Source organism: Lactuca virosa, chromosome 8 (assembly GCF_052849685.1).
Source record: "Lactuca virosa cultivar CGN04683 chromosome 8, Lactuca_virosa_CGN04683_v6, whole genome shotgun sequence".
Classification (NCBI taxonomy): Eukaryota; Viridiplantae; Streptophyta; class Magnoliopsida; order Asterales; family Asteraceae; genus Lactuca; species Lactuca virosa.
This window is the reverse complement of record NC_136433.1, coordinates 45,364,751-45,377,822: the sequence shown is the minus strand read 5'-3', so window position 1 is coordinate 45,377,822 and position 13,072 is coordinate 45,364,751.

Here is a 13,072-nt window from a genome sequence, read left to right as displayed (position 1 = left end):
TGTGAATTCCATTTATACCAGAAGAAATATAATATTAGTCGGTAAGAACAAAGAATAGGCAAACTTAAAATAATAAACATATTATCTAAATTCTAAAGGTGGGCATTGGGCCCATGACCGGCCTTCAAAGTCCAACCACATAAAAAAGAACTGGTTTTGATTAAAGATAGCCCGACCGTTAAACCTAATTTGAAACCAAACCGATTAAGAAGCCTGGTTTCTACTTTCTAGCCCTTTTTGTCCTTCCATGACTTTTTTTTAAAGAAAAATAGTTACATAGCCGTTTTAGTCGATTGTTGACAATTTTTTAAAACCATTTCATCATTTTTGGGTATGTGTAAATAATAAATAGAGGTGTGGTTGTAACTTGTATGGTTGAAAAACAACTCAAAAAACACTCTGTAAGCTTGTTTTCCCGGCTAGCAAATATCGAGTTCTCGGATCTCAGATTTTGTGTCCTTGATTCACATATATGTATTCTTGTCACACATTTTGCCTGGGTAACTTTTTAGAATCCCAATTTTACGATAATTTTGGTGTGGTGTTTGTTCTCCCACTAACCAAAAGCATATATAGACACATGCTTCTCAATACCGATTCGTACTTAATTGGCATGACCCAGAGATATATATTTTATATTTTGTACTCTTGTTTTTTTTTTCAAGTTTCTTGTATCTTATATTTATAAAACGGGATGAAAACAATATGGTATTGGGGTTCACAAGCTTCGTAAGGATAGAGGGTCTGCGATATTCGACTACATTGTTGAAATATTTTTATCACATAACCAGATAGATCTACCAGAACATCTCAACTTCGTTAAAATGACAACTGGTTGTTTAAAAAAAGCAATGCAAACAATGTGGTGAGCTACTTACGGAAACAATGTGTCAAGCAACTTATGGAAATGGAAACAATGCAAACAATGGTGATGAGCTACCGCAAAAAAATCAATGTTCAAATGTCATATTAAAAAGAACATGTTTTGCAAAAAAAAAAAAAAAAAAAAATCGCGACAGAGCTAAGGTAGTCACATATTACCATGAGACGATGTGACGTAGTTTGTTAAATCAAATTTGGTTTATGAGCGGATGGAAAAAAATTTGTGTTCCAACAAGAGTTCTTATCAACTAATTTCTCATGTTTGGTAAAGCTAATCCAAGATACACTACACCTAGTGTTTTTGTGGCTCCACCATGACCTCAACATGCATATCAGTCACGTCTAACCTTTAGAGTTGAATCGGATGAATATACTTATTGAAAACAAAAGAATCAGTGGAAGTTTCATTGCCAACTGTTACTAAACAATGCAAAACAACAATAAACTCTTCCTCGGCAAAACAGACCATCTAGACAGATTCAGCCATGCTCTTCTGGTCCCACATCCAATGAGCGTCACGACCCCCATAGTTCATTGTTGTTGCAGTTTCTATAGAGATCGATCGCCAAACCACCATCACACCACCATTTGCTTTGGATCCATAGGTTTTGAGTTCTTTAAATAATAGCTTACCTCTAAACCAGTTGTCATGTCAGCATCCATGTCTCGTCTGGATATGTCTTTATCCAGAACTTTAGGTATTCCTTTATCATTATGGATCTTGGATTCTGGTGCATCTCACCATATGCCATCATGCTTGTCATCCTTTATTTCCTTCTCTTCTGGTTTTTCTATTTCTATTATATATGCTAGTGCTACATCAATGTCGGTAGCGGGTGTAGGTTATGTTCCTACACTTCTTGTTTCTCTTACTGATGTCTACTATATTTACATACTTAAACCTTTTTGCGGTCAGTAAACTGTCTAAATATAGATATTGGGTCTTCTTTCTTATTTTATTTGTTGTGTATAGGATCCACAGTCTCAAATGGTGATTAAGATCATTCAGTCATATGATAGGGGAACTTTATGTAGTGGAGCAGCTTGCTGTTTCAGATGTTGCTGCCTTTATTATCGATTTGTCTTCTTTTTGTTTGAGTTGTTTGTATTCTATTTTTTATCTTTGACATTCTCATTTGGGATATATGTCACTGTCACGTGTATAGGTTTTAGTTTGTATTGTTGTTTTGAGTCATTAAATAGTAGATATATTTTAGACTGTAATGGTTAAGACTGGCTAAATTTTCTATGTTAGCGTTTAATAAAAGTGCCTCGTATTCCTTTGCTTATTTTGATCTTGTGCATTCTGATGTATCAGACCCATCCCTGATATGTTCAAATGGAGGATCTTCATACTATGTCACATTTAAATATGATTACACTCGTTATATTTGGGTTTATCTCATGAAGTGCAGCTCTGATTTTCTAACAATCTACAAGAATTTTAGAGCTTTTAAATACACAACACTCGGTTGTTATAAAATGTTTTCGGTGTGACTTGGGGGAGTATAGCTCTAATGTTTTCACATAATTAATTGCATTGGTGTTGCAGAAAGAAAATATAAGCATCTTGTTGAAACTATATGTTCCTTGTTACTATCCTCTAAGGTTCCTAGTACATTTTGGGGAGAAGTACTTAAAACTGTTGTCTATATGATGAATAAGATTCCTACTTCACACAATTCTAGGATATCTCCATTTCATAAATTTATATGGTTACTTACATGATTACTCCTCATTATAAGTTTTTGGGTGTACTTGTTTTGTTCTCCTCCCACCTATTGAGCGGAACAAGTTATCTTCATGATCCGCTTTATGTGTTTTTCTAGATATGGTATTGGTCAGAACGCATATTGTTGTTTTGATCCAATGAGTCAGAAGTTATATGTCTCGCGGCATGTCATCTTTGTAGAGCATATTTCATTCTCTTTCGTTCCCGCACGGTCCATGACATAACATAATCATATATTGTAACGACCTAAAAATCATAAGGTAAAATTTTCATTTTTAATTCAACCATAAACACCGTTTACCCTTTTTAATCATTCAAAAAAGTATATTAGAGTAAAAATAGTTATCAGAGTACAATCCCAAAATCATAAAGTTGCGGAAACATGGGTGGATGCGTTGCGATCAAGTCGGCCATTCCCTTTCGAACCGGAAGTTCCGAAAACCATAAACATAAACCGTAAGCACAAAGATTAGTGAGTTCCCCAAAATACCACATACCATACATATCATAGATACATCGGGCCCCACCTGGAATCCATTAGGCCCCTACCCGGTATTCAGCGGGCCACACCAGGTATAGATATGTCAGTAACATGCGATGACCCCCACCCAACACACTCCTCAGGCCCCACCTGGTATACATACAAACACATACAACACATGTCAGAGTCACACACACACAACTAGCATACAAATAACAATAATCCATGGATCGACATTGGTACCTTCGACCCGCCAAACACTGGGAGGTGACTCACCTCAAACCAAGATAACCAGAATACACGCGATGCTACTACCGGATTCCTCGCACTGAACACAACCAAATTATCCCTAATCATTAACTAAGGCAATTTCCCAAAATCCAAGGTCCAATTCATTTTCTATCAATTCAATGGGTAAAAGACCATTTTACTCTTCCTATATCTGAACCAACAACTCATGGCCCAACTCCAAAAAGATCCAAGGCCCAAAAAGGGAACCTTGTGAGTACGCCCCCGCGTACCAGGCTGGTACGCCCCGCGTACTGCTTGATGATGCCAAATGTATAACCCACCACAACATGAATATCGGGGAATCTATGCATTACGCTAAGCGTACGCATATGTACACCCAACGTACTCACCAAAGGACTAAAACTTCATATTAAGCACTTCATGCTTAAGACCAAAACGTCCAAACTCAGATCTAACCTCTAAATAATGTCTTAATCTATAAAGTTGGCAACTTTACTCATTTTCATGTCTTAATGGGACCCAATACCCATTTTTATCCATCTAGGTCCGTAACATGAACACCAACTCTTGCATGGTTCATCAAAACCCATCAAAATGACATTTTCATGCACTAACAACATCAGGAATGCTAAGATCTAACATTCTAAGCTCCTGGAGTAGCTCATACTCACAAGGATGACTTAAGGGACCATAATATGCTCAAAATAAAGCCTTGTACTAGATCTAACACATAAAGTCATCAAGATAGAAGCTTTATACCTTCAGATGCTAGCAAAATTGATGAAGACTCTGGATCTAGGAGCTCTTCACCAACCAATTCTTGAACACCAAGTGTGACAACTAGAAAATTTTGAGGCAAACAAAGTCTAAAGGGGTCTTGTGCATAAGTATACCCATAATGTATATATGTAACTTTGATGCAATAAAAATCATTGAAGGACAAGAAGGCATCATTGTATGATTAGATATAAATAAAGGTTGGAAGCCATGCTATAGTGAACCTTGAAAGTTAACAAGTTAAGGCCAAAAACACATTCAAGATCCAATCCACTAAGACTGAAAACCCTTCCATGGGCCATAACAAAACCGAAAACATCAAGAAGGATTAGTGTAGGACCGAAATCTCCAAGAAACATGGCATTAGGACCGAAAACACTTTGAGTGGAGACTTAGGACCGAAATCGTCACCAACAAAGGACTCCTAGACCGAAATCACATTTGATTTCTGTCATACTAGGGGGATTTTAGGAGTTTTCGGCCAAAGTTAAGGAAAGGATAAGGAGGTTGACTTAGTGAAGTGACGGATGCATCATTTCCCAATGAAAACTATCAACCAACGTATACCCAAGTATTAACCCCTAGATAACAATGAAAGTATCCCATCACCCTTTTTTCTTTTATACCTTCGACAGGAAGCCATTTTCCCCACATTCACTATCTTCTTTCTGTTGGATTAATGTCTAAGTCCATAACTATATTTGGTATGTACTTGACCCGACCCGGCATGGTCCATTTGGGTTGCACTTCACCGACACAATTTATATGGATAGTCTTTTGAGAATAGTATATTTATGATCTATATTAATATATTATAAGTTCTAGTATATTAATATGGAATCATATTATTTAATTAGTATTGATCAAGAATTAATTTAGAATTAATTAAGTGATCAAAAAGAACTAATTAAATATGGACTCTTATATATATGGAATGGGCCAAGTTCATTTAGGTTGGGCTAAGCTTTCATGGATGGTTCATGGAGCTTTTAACCTATGGATCCTATGTAAATGAAAGGTCATGGGTATTAGGGTTTACATGGATGTAACCCTAATCCTCCATAATATATAAAGGGGTCCTTGGCTCACAAAATTGGAACAAGTGTGTGAAAATAAGAGTGGGCCGATTTTAGTGTGCATACATATTCTCTCAAGTTCTTCCAAGGTGTTTTGGTGATTTGTGATTCCATTTGAGGCTTCCACACTATTGGGGCTAAGCTCTTAAAGCTTGAAGACATCAAGCTACATCAAAAGGTATGTCATCTAACTAGAACTTTGTAGTATAGGTGCTTCATAATATGCTAGTCAGGATGAAACCTTGGAATAGTTAATATTTGCATGTATAATAGAGAAAACATAGATCCAATGTTTATAGGGTTGCATGTACACCATAGGAGTGTTAGAATGCTCAAAACCCAACAGTGGTATCAAAGCCATGGGTTGTTTTCTATGATATTGATGCAAATGTTTTATTTTCAAAGTTGAAAAAAAGGAAAAAAAAAACATGACGTTTGTCAAATTTTAAGATAATTACTTGTTTTTGTGAAAAACTAATTATTTGTAAAATTTGAATCATTTGCTATATGAGTTGAATTAGGTCAAATTTAGTAAAAGATAAAATGATATGATTATTTTATTAGTTTTAAAAGTTTGATCTAAAGAGTTTTTTGAAACCTCCATAAGTTATGGATATGAAAAGGTTTTTAAAAAAAATTGATTCAAAGTTTTTTATGGAGTTACAAAACTTGGTCTTAATGTTTTAAAGAATTCCATAACTTGTTCTTAAATTATGGAACATGAAAAGTTTCATCATAAAACAAGTATTTAACTCCATAAGTTATGGAATCCAAAAGTTTTCAAGAGTTACAAAACTTGCCCTCAAGTTTTGGAATTTGGAAAAAGTTTTTTATGATAAAAAAAAATTTGAATTCTAAAACTCTTGGGTTCATAACTTAAACAATTAATTAAATGGTTTTAATTTTGAATTTAATAATTGGAATTATGATGTTTTTATTGAATAATTCAATTAACTCTTATGGACTTTATTAATAGATAATTAAAGTGTTTAATTAAAAGAGAATTAATAATTCCATAATGACATGGTTTAAATTTAATTAAATTAAGAGTATAGTTTAATTAATAGATTAAACCACCAAGTATTTTAAATGTCTAAAATACACCCTTATACTATTATAATATTAAAAGTTTAATATATTATATGTATAAGAGCAAGTCGTCTTACCATTAGTAGGCCTAATTCACGAAGCCGGTCTATAAGGGGGGTATAAGGTTACTGCCTATAAAATGGCAGTTTAATGGGTGTCCACTCTCACCCACCGCTTCCTTGACTGGTGGAGGGTCGTTAGCCGAACAGGTAGGACAAGGACTATAATTCTCCCTTCATTATAAGTATAATGATAAATACTAAGTAACTAAACACTTATAAATTCCCAATCTTAGTTACTTAGGAAAATGTGAATAAGGTGCTAATCCATGAAATTACACTTTGCACTTTGTTTAAGCTGTTAGTGGAGCGTGTGTGGTTAACCGGCACACTAACCTGGACTTAACAAGGTAGGCAAAGGGTAACTTAATGTTTATCATAGTATCGTTGGAGCGTGTGTGGTTAACCGGCACATCGATTGAGGGGTAAATATTAAGGGTACCAAGTATATTTGCATGGTTACTTCACACCTTGTTTTGTGATCCTCGGCATCCCAGTCACAAAACCTGAAGGGCACACTCGAGATTGAAACATGCCATTGAAAAGTTCAATGAATCTCAAAAGAATCTAGGAGTTTCAAAACCAATTAAAACCTAATAATACATTTCGTTTATCTTGGGGAAATTGGTGAATCGTCATTCACCTACCTTTAAATATTTTATAGCTTGGATTACGGCATCCCTCTTCCAAGTTATAAAATAGTTTGTTGGGTCCTAGCCTTAATATATCATATTGGGTGTTATATTAAGGACTTAAATCAACTTTACGTGAATTTCTCCCATTGTTGATGTCTGGTTTAGACAACAATGATCTTCCCAAACCAAGCTTTCCTAATGAATATGACTTCCCGAGTTTGGCTCATGGAAGTCATACTTCTCTTCCTCCACCTCCTCCAATTATTCTCCCTAACCCACAAGTTCAAGGTCACTCAAGCCCTAACGGCAAGCAAGGTCTATGTGTGATCACATCTTAGAGATGAAGTCACATATTGACAAGCCGGGAGAGTTGGGTGTCAAAGTCTTGAGAAAGTTGGATGTTCAATCACTTTCTAAGTCACATAGTGAGTTCCTTTGGGACTACTATGAAACAGACTATGACATGAACCTTAATGATCATATCTATTTGCTTGGTGCTGCTGAATCAGCAATGATTTGGAACGATAGTAAAGCAAATTTGATTAGAAGATCAACTTCCCAAAAACTTTATGGACAGTGACAATGGTGACACTGGAAATCCAGAAAAAGCATTCTCTTCCCAATGGAAAGGGATTGGCCATAGTCAACCCGGTTGACCAAATGGTAAAGAGAAAGGCTAAGTCTGAGATAGTCCCATTACCAAAGGGTCCATATGTTTATTTTGCCAAAGGAAGGGGCGTTGATTGCAAAGCTGCCAAATTTACCAAAGGATGTTAAAGTCAATAAGTTTGACTCTACATCAGGTAGAGCCCATTATCTAACTCTGTTAAGTTCTATTCTGAGATCCTCATTACATGATGTGACTGGGTCACATGTTGATGTTTTAAGAATCAAAGAATAGAGAGAAATCTTAAAGGAAGTATATGCTGATTCTGATCGCGAAGGTGGATTTCGATCGCATCAGAATTTTGAGCAGTTGCTTAAGAAGTTATGATATATTGCTAAGGAATAGATAACAACAATTTTCCATGTGGATTGTAAGGATAAGTTTTTCCGCAAAGTTTTAAAATAAAAGAAAATTGTTTAATTTTATTTATTTGAAGTATCCTTACAATGGCATTTGTGGAAAATTGTTGCTTATATGATTCCACTGACAGCAATGTTGGAAAATGGATTTGATTCTTTCATTTGTGGTAGTGTCTAAATTTACCAAATCAGGAAAGTTCCTCATCGCCCAAGTTTCAATTGGACCGAAACTTGGAATCATGCAAGTTGAATAGTATGATGAATGAGAACTTTCAAGCATTGGAAAATCAAGACTAATTACTTGTTCACATGGATGTGTGAGTCAAGTGAAGGACTAAAGGGATCGAGTATATATTCTTGTGCACTGGTCATGTCCACCACAAAGCTCGTTAAGACTATTTGATTTACTAAAGTTTAGTTAATATGGTTATACTTACAAGTTTAAGTATAATTCTGAAACATTGGAAAAGTCTCAATGTATGGTAGAACGAATGGGAAGAATCAAATTAGGCAGAAAGATAAAAGTTTCTCAAATCTGAAAAGATGGGAGAGTACTTTAGTATCATGTTTGTGATCATCTTAATGATTTAGAAATCATATCACAATTAGTCCTTTAAAGGTCATCTTAGTGCATTCTTATGACTAAGAAGAGGAGTCATGAATTGTTGAAATGGTTAGATCAGGAAGATGAGTCATACTTCGTTCCAAAACAATTCTTAGAGTCATACTCCAAGATTGTAACTTGAGTGACATATCTTAAAGAAAGGTTTAAAACACTTGTCAAATGTAAGAGTAAAAGTGTCCTACTCTTGTACATTTGAAATTGGTAAGTTGTGATGTTTTGGATAAAACAAAGACCAACTAAGGCCAATTGTGTGAAGTGTTTGTCTTGATAAAGAATCCGCACTATCTCTTGAATATTTGGCAAGATAGTCTTATATGTCAAGAGGATAGTGGAAGTCTTAAAGATCCTAAAAAGAATTTCAAGAACTAATCAAGAATAAAACCTGACGTTCTTCACTAGCACACGACTTGAGGTTTATAACCTATCGTGTTGACATATTCTGTGCCCATTCCAGTTAAAGTTGGCTTTGCATAGGAGTTCTGAAAAGTTCTCAATTGGTTGCATAACAACTTGGAAGCAATGGCAGGCCCTGTACTGCCAGGTGGCAAGAAGTTAAGATTGCATAAGTTCAGTCCATATGAGTTTGGATTTGTCATTATCCTTGTCTTGTGACTATGGTTTTGACGATTCACATGGATAAGAACACATACACCATAAAATCTAAGGGTCATAAGGTTTCTCTCCGATTCATGAAAATGATGGTGAGGAAACACTTCCACCAAGTAGATTTGAAGCAGATGGCAAAAGGTCTAAACAATTGAGACTATGATTACGGCATCCCTTTTCATAGTTCTGAAATTGTTTAGACACACATGCATGCTATCTAAGGAAAGGTGTATGATTTTGATAAAGTTTTATCAAAGCATCTCGTATCAGAAATCTGAACTTTGGTAAGAAAGTCAATAAAGTATTGATTTCTAGAAGTCCAGCTGATTTCTGAGTACATGTCAAAGCTAGTGGGAGCATAAGTGTTATGCTAATAATCATCATGTTAGTGGGAGAATGATAATTATTGTTAGTGTTGCAAGTTAGCAATGTTAATTATAGAAAACAAAAGTTTCAATTCGTGAGGTTGCAGGGATTGAAAAAGTTGTTTTGCTATAATTAAGGGAGAGGATATACTTCATTTCACTTCTAAAGGATTAGATTGAGACCTTAATCATCTTTAGTCAAGAATATATATATATATATATATATATATATATATATATATATATATATATGAATTTCATGTTGGATTGGTTCAACTTAAGGAAATTCTATATATTGCGTTCTCAAAATTCGATTATGATTACAGCATCCCTCTTCATAGTCAAATTTTGAAAACATGGCAAATAAAAATATTGTAGCAAAAGACTGGTCTAGAATCATGTCTTTATGTGAGACATCATGAATCGTGTACCATTTGCTTTGGGTACAGGATCGATTGCATGTGCTATAATATTTGTCATTTCTAAATTTTTCCAAATGCCCAGAGGCATTAAGAAGGGAAAAGGTCTAGAATTGGATATGACTAAAATGATTAAGCAATTGTCGAGGACAATCTGAGGTTTACCAAAGATTGGTTGCTCAGGGACAGTTGGAAGTATAGTGCTAATTTTGGAAGGACCATATTGACATATTCTGAAAAGAGGCATCTCTTATTCAGAAGTGATAGTCAAAATGAGAATATGGAGTTGTCTCCATAGGTGGAAGTTATATGTGTAAGATTAGAAAACTTAATGCAAGAAGCATGTCCAAAGCAATGTACTTTGAATATGAGACTTAGTTTCCATGGAGTTGATCTCCATTGGAATACCTTATAATAACTGTTGACAAGTCTTTGTGACTTTGTACATATTCATTACAGGAGGGTCAGTGCATATAAGTTTAAAATCTAAACAGATTTCGATAAATGATAGGAATTTGAAATTCTCACATTTTTCGATAAGGATTTGGGAGTGTGAAATTAGAATCATTGAAATTATGTTCAATTGGTTTATTTCACAAAGTAAGGATCATAGACAAACATAGAGTGCATACTTGGTGTATGGCAAAGCTATTGTTTAAGAAAAACATAGTGTACATGCTTGGAGCATGGGACAACTAGTGTTTTTAATTCAATTATAAAGTTGATAAAACCGAAACAATGAATAATGAGTAATCAGTATGGTGATAAATAAAAGTGTTTATTTATATTCATAGGGTTTGATACCATATTTGATTCATTTATTCTTGTGTTTCACTTTGCATGTTTTGACTTCCAGAATAACTAAGTCGCTCTTCCTGAATGATTAAGTTATTCAAACCATCCACAGTCGGTCATATGTTGGAAGTAGATATGAATCAAGACTGTCATGGGTTGGTTTGTAGAGGTCCAAGTTGGTGGACAAAGTGGTGCTACAACACTCATGAGTGCTCATAAGTTCTGAGTATTGGATTCAACCCGCGCTCATTTGAATCACTTCATGGATTTTATCACGAGTGATCATGAGACGATAATATCTTATATTCTTCAAACCTAGAGATATGATTTGTTACTATGAGTTGGTTATACATTGATTGCACGAAAACGCATTTGGTAACTCGATGTTATAAAACGTGCCTTTGTGTATGATTCAACAAGTAGTAGAACAAGCCATATGAGTTGAAGTTTATCCATTCCTTTTACCTTCGGGATAAAAGTGATATCTGTGGGCCCCTCGATGATTTAGCGATGACACATGTGAGTGCTTGGCCAAGCCAGGACTGATTTGATTTGTTCAATCAGTCAGTCATCATAAATCGAAAATCGGGAAACAACAAATGGACAGAGAGAATGATTATAATCCATGTCTCAGTCCATATGATATCTAGAATGGAGGAATATATGATCCCTTATCTAATGGACAAGTCATTGACAAGGTCAGAGTTCGACAGCGGCTTTAAGAGCTACGATTGCCAGTTAGGTTTTGAAGTCATACTCAATAATAGTTTTAGACTTATCCAAGTGGGAAACTGTTGGATTAATGTCTAAGTCCATAACTATATTTGGTATGTACTTGACCCGACCCGGCATGGTCCATTTGGGTTGCACTTCACCGGCACAATTTATATGGATAGTCTTTTGAGAATAGTATATTTATGATCTATATTAATATATTATAAGTTCTAATATATTAATATGGAATCATATTATTTAATTAGTATTGATCAAGAATTAATTTAGAATTAATTAAGTGATCAAAAAGAACTAATTAAATATGGACTCTTATATATATGGAATGGGCCAAGTTCATTTAGGTTGGGCTAAGCTTTCATGGATGGTCCATGGAGCTTTTAACCCATGGATCCTATGTAAATGAAAGTTCATGGGTATTAGGGTTTACATGGATGTAACCCTAATCCTCCATAATATATAAAGGGGTCCTTGGCTCACAAAATTGGAACAAGTGTGTGAAAATAAGAGTGGGCCGATTTTAGTGTGCATACATATTCTCTCAAGTTCTTCCAAGGTGTTTTGGTGATTTGTGATTCCATTTGAGGCTTCCACACTATTGGGGCTAAGCTCTTAAAGCTTGAAGACATCAAGCTACATCAAAAGGTATGTCATCTAACTAGAACTTTGTAGTATAGGTGCTTCATAATATGCTAGTTAGGATGAAACCTTGGAATAGTTAATATTTGCATGTATAATAGAGAAAACATAGATCCAAGGTTTATAGGGTTGCATGTACACCATAGGAGTGTTAGAATGCTCAAAACCCAACACTTTCATCTTCAACCTTCCTTATTCTCTCAAGAACAAACCTAATATCTTCCAAGTTCAAAATTCTTCAATTGGTCCTTAGATTTTTGGTAAGTAATTTGTGATACCCTAGTGTTCTTATACATTTTTATGTTAGTTTCAACATCATTACACACATTGTTATGTGTTAAACACTTAGGATAATAACATACCCAAGAAGTTCATCAACATCATCCAAGAGTTTAGGCTTGGAAATCCTCTCATCATCACTTCAAACAACCCACAAATCCACTCAAGGTGAGTTCATACCCCCACATTTTCAAGCTTTTTCATGTTTTTAGGGGGGGATACAAGTCAAAATTTGTTTATCATACAAATAATTGCATGTTTTATCTTGATGTTAAAATATAAGATATTGTTTGCATAAGATGTGGTTATCACTAGTTTTATCCAAGTATTTGTGTTAAGTTAGTTTTAAAATGTTAAACTAACAAAACAAACATAATCTATGTTATAAGATCATAAGAAAATTTATGATTTGTAAAAACTCCTTGGTTTTTGAAGCTTTTTACTATAATATAACTTTCATAACAAAAAGGAGTACATTTTAGTATTTCACTATTTTGTGGGTCACAACCTAAAAATATTATGTTGTCTTACACTTTGAAACTAGACAAAATATTTGCTATGTGTTTATATAAATATTCTTGACAAACAAAATATGATAAACTA